At 40.8% G+C, this 5,000-nt stretch overlaps 1 protein-coding gene across 1 annotated transcript in view; it reads right to left on the bottom strand.

Annotated features, from left to right (window-relative positions):
• Positions 1-5,000, bottom strand: part of pcsk7 (proprotein convertase subtilisin/kexin type 7) — a gene marked incomplete at its 3' end in the record, with an annotated part of 72,837 nt that overhangs the window by 14,207 nt on the left and 53,630 nt on the right. The gene's annotated exons all lie outside the window — the stretch shown is intronic.

Here is a 5,000-nt window from a genome sequence, read left to right as displayed (position 1 = left end):
CAAATCTAAAAATGACACAGTTCCAGGTCTTAATGTGTTAACCAGTGTTGATTTCGTCGACTAAAGCTATGATGAACAATGTTCGTCGACTACCTTTTTTCACTGACAAAAAACAAATAAAAACTAAGCTACGCTGACTAAAACTAAGACTAAATATATTGACAATGTTGTCAACAAATACGTTACTTTACGTTTGGTTGCGCTCGGGTGTTGCGCTCTGAAAATAGCAGATCTACAAGCTCGCGATGCATCGCGAGCTTGTAGATCTGTTTTTTTCAAATGGCCCGAAATGTATACAGGGCTGAAGTGGTCAATGTATGTTTTGTAATAATAATCAAACTCTACAAAGTAACTAGTAACTAAAGTGTTCACATAATTGTAGTGGAGTAAAAGTACAATATTTGCCTCTGAGATGTAGTGGAGTGGAAGTAAAAGTATTGGAAAGAGGTATTAAAACGGTCTAAAATCCTTAACTTAAACTGTCCCTTTAGAAATATGCAGATAGACATGAGAGAGAAGTTGCTGTTATGACTGATTTAAACTGTCCCATCAACACATCGCCAGCTTGAAGATCTGTTGTTTTCGGCGAGCTCATACATACAGCCTTATTGCTCAGACTGGCAGCGTCCAAATCCAATTTCTGGGCATACCGATCCATATTGGAAACACGTTGCTTTTTATAACCAGGTCCGGACAACAAGAAAACACATGGAGAAACATTCAAACCACATTGTGACGAACACGCTTTGAAATGCCATTCCAGTGGGATTGCTACAGGGACATGTCTCACTCAGTTTATGTCTATACTAGTCAGTGAGAGAGACACAGCCATCAGTGTTGCTGGATTTTACGGGAGAAATAAGCAGAAATAAGAAAGACATAAGAAATAAGAAAGAAAGAAATAAGAAAGACGGGTAGGAGTAAATAGGCTTTGCTTCTTCCTACTCTTTTTTTTAACATTTTGTGGATGATCAATGATCGCATTTTAAATGTTTTTGTTTACTTTATTTGTATTTTTTATTTGTATATTAATGGCTTTCATTGTTATTGGTTCTTGTTTTATTTTTACCTGTAAGTTCAAAATAAAGTTTATCAAATCAAATAAAAAAAGCAGCCAGGTCTATTAAAACAAGCCCAAAAGAAGCGACTAGGGCCACATGAGCGCGTGCGCGCACACACACACACACACACTAGAGTTCTCAAATTCTACCCGAAATCTATGCTAATTAGTCAAGCCGGGCCGAGCCTTGGGTTCCGTGAAGAAAAAAATAAAATAATGTATTACCCCCAACAAACAATTTCAACTGCCTCTAGAGGCCTAATGGTATAAGGCCGACAGAAATGTCAGTGGATGTGTTGGATGCAACTCATAGTGAACTTTACTCATCAGGTATCTATACCTAGACTCATCGCTCCAATATAGTTTGTCGCCGTACAACCTTCCTAGCCGTCAAGCAAAAATAGGCGATCGAAAATCGGCGAAAGCGTCCGTTTTCAAGATGTTTTGTCCAATATCTCTGGAACAGAAGGTCCAATCTGCTCAGTTCATAGCTTTGACATTAAGCACATGATGACATATTTTCACCCGTTGAGAACTCTAACACGCACGTACACACACACACATACACGGGGTCCCCAGCAAAATGACTTTGAGCTTGTACAGTAGATCATCTATGTCCTCTATTCATATAAAGTATAAAGTTATTAAATGATGTAAGTTATTTGTCACACATCTGCCCTGTGCACTGTTCGTGTACGAAGCCTAAACGCCATCTCGCACTTGTGATCACGTGCAGACGCTCTGGATGAAATGGCTAAATTATAGCAGCAGTGTGTATTTATCCATCTGAGTGATGACTGTTCCTCCTCTCCCTCCAGTGCCAGGTTTTGCGTTCCAGTACAGTAAGTAAGTGTTGCTGGTATTTCCTGCTGCTCTGCCTGCTAATGGCTCTCTACCCGGAGCTCCCTGACCATGTAGGGCCACACACACACACACACACACACACACACACACACACACACACACACACGCAGAGGCCCACAGGGAACACATGTAAACTGTACACATCCTCCAGTGTTTATTTAACTGTGACGAATGGGACCAAACGCTGTCCTTCTGTGGGTCCATGTATAACTGTAATGATGATGTAAGTGTCCAACACACTGATGGACCATAACATGCTGTAAACTGTAGCACCATATGGGCTGTGCTGAGAGAGAGAGAGAGAGAGAGAGAGAGAGAGAGAGAGAGAGAGAGACACTCTGTGGAATGCCCTCCCTAAACAGCACCACAGTCCACTGATGCTTTTAAAAAATGGACTAAAAATCTACCTTTGTAACAAAGCGTTTTATTAATTATTCATGGGCCTTTTTTCTTTCTTCCTTTGCCCTGATTTTACCTAGTTTTTAAGTTGACACTTTATCCCTAGTAGGGCCCTTCCAGGTTTGCGAAAATGTCAAATGAGTTGTAAATACAATGTATTTTACATTATTGTCTCCGCCAGTATGGTGGAGAGTATGTTTTCGTCTCCGTCCGTCCGTGTGTGTGTGTGTGTGTCCGTCTCAGCCAAGCTAACATTGGTCAAGCTTCACGTGACACGTGACAATATGTTGTCACCAATGCTTTGATTGGCTAGCGAGACGCATGATGAAATAAAAACCTATAAATAGCACCACGCACTTCAAAAAAACATTTATATTTTTTGAAGTGACCATCACTGTGATGACCACTGTTGTTTCTAAATATGAATGGGGTGTGATTTTTTGTCTCCGCCAGGAGAGTTTTACCCTCCGTATGTGTGTCCGTCTCAGCCAAGCTAACATTGGTCAAGTGACACGTGACAATATGTAATATAAATAGGTAAGACAGGATTAATCAGGAACAGTACTGGCGGAGACCTGTGCTCCGAGGAGCACATTTTCTAGTTATTATTATTATCATCATGAGAGCAAGACCTCCTCCTCTGTGGTGCTGAAAGACACAAAGCAATAGGATATATGGATGGATAGTGTGACTGATTATTAATAAGGAGGTGAGATAATTAGTTGTAGGCTATACCTGAGGTAATAATAATACATATTTATTAACACAAATGTGTTCCCCACACCTTGTTTTTTGTCACTGTATATTTGCACATACGTGCAATTCGTCCAATCCATGGAGCAGTGAGCTAACCTGGCTCCAGCCCCTGAAATAGCTAGCCTCGCATTCAGTGGTCTGGTGACGCTGTAGAAGGCATGGGTTTTCTCGGCGGCCAGTTAGGTTGTTAAGTTCATAACGTTAACATAGGTTTATGTAAATGCATTTGAAATTAACTCTTAAACTGCCAGAGTTTCTCTAGAACAGTATGTAGCCTCTGCCAGTGTTTTCTAAGCAAAAAAAAAGTGTCTGTTTATTTTTTAACATTGAAGTGAATGGAGCAGCAACTTTTTGAAAAATGTTTTCTCCTGTTTCTTTGTGACGAACGGAAAAACGGAAAAACCCACCATTTTTTTTTTTTTTTTGTAAAAATATTTTTTTATGCCATTTAGGCAATAGCTAAATTCTCAAAAACGTTTATAAACGTTTTTGGCAGGCAATAGCTAAATTCTCAAAAACATTTATAAACGTTTTTGGCAGGTAATGAGTTAAATAAAAATGTAACTTTTCAGAATTCCAATCCAAACATAGCAAAAACTATCAGATCTACAATCTCAAAACGCGTCGCAGCGCGACATAGAATGGCCCGACAGTATATGCAATGTGGCCCTCTGGAGTGAGTGTGGAAATATAGTGGCCCTCTCCATCATCAAAGTTGCATCACCCCTGCGCTAAAGAGTCCCACTTTGACCACGCCCCCATCTCAGAAAAGGGAGGGCTTTCAGACTGAGGCCACGTTTAGACGACGACGCTCTCTGGTGAAAACGTCAAAGAGCCGTTGCTTTCTCACTTTTTATTTTGCCTTTAGACGGTGACTCACCACGGCTTGAAAACGCTGCAGTGTGCACAGCTGATCTGTGGGTTGCCATGTCCGCTTATTATAAGCGACTTTGGGCTTGTCAATATTGGTTGTTGCGTGTTTTGCGAGCAACAACCGATGTTGCGTGTCTGTGAGCTTGTAGATCGGCTATTTTCAAATACCCATTGTACTGTATAGGTTTAAAGTGCTAATGTGGCCTAGTCGCCTCTTTATAGGGCTTGTTTTTCATAGAACTGGCTGCTTATTTCTCTCACAACATCTGGCAACAACACACGTTTTGCCGTTTCCTCCGTTTCCATGGAGACGGGACGCGGAGCGTTGTCAAAGATTTCCACTCTGCAAGGTGTTTTTACTTAGTTAGTTAGTTAGATACAAGCCCTGAAAACGCTGTTCCCATCTAAACGGACGACACATCTGATACTTTATGTTGACGTTTTCTCTAGAGACCGTTGTCGTGTAAAGGGGGGCCTGAATAATGGAGTGAAACCAAACCAACTTTCAGGCTGAGTGTCAGGCTAGCAGTGAGCGCTCTGGGAGCAGTTAGGGGTTAAAGTGTCTCGCTCAGTTTGCTCACATTGATGAGGGCTGGGAATCGAACCTGGGACCTTTGGCTTTGACCTAAAAATATATATTAACACATTGAGTGCCAAATATGTAGATCTACGCGTTTTCAAATACACCCGTCGAGTGCCAAACAAGAAAATCGACGTGTTTTCTACATGTCTCCTAAATCCCAACAGTTTTCTGAAAAACGTATGTTTCTATATATTTTCTCAATCTTTTTCATGGCAAGGACCCCCAAAATTATATATATTTGGCCGCGGACCCCATCAAAATATTTTGTTCCAGGGACCCCCAGAAGCAAAGATTTGAGTAAAAATGTTCGCTTTAAAAATATATATATTTCAAAGATTTGCACACATTTTCAAGATTTTTCAACAATAGCAGATCTACAAGCTCATAGCGCGGCACTCGGTGCCGCGCTATGAGCTTGTAGATCTGCTATTTTTGAATAGCCCAAAGTGTAAAATAATGCTTTTT

Source organism: Gymnoscopelus microlampas (genome assembly GCF_963454915.1).
Source record: "Gymnoscopelus microlampas genome assembly, chromosome: 8".
NCBI classification, from domain to species: domain Eukaryota; kingdom Metazoa; phylum Chordata; class Actinopteri; order Myctophiformes; family Myctophidae; genus Gymnoscopelus; species Gymnoscopelus microlampas.
The sequence above is the reverse complement of the archived record's forward strand: the minus strand, read 5'-3'. Positions and strand labels throughout refer to the sequence as shown.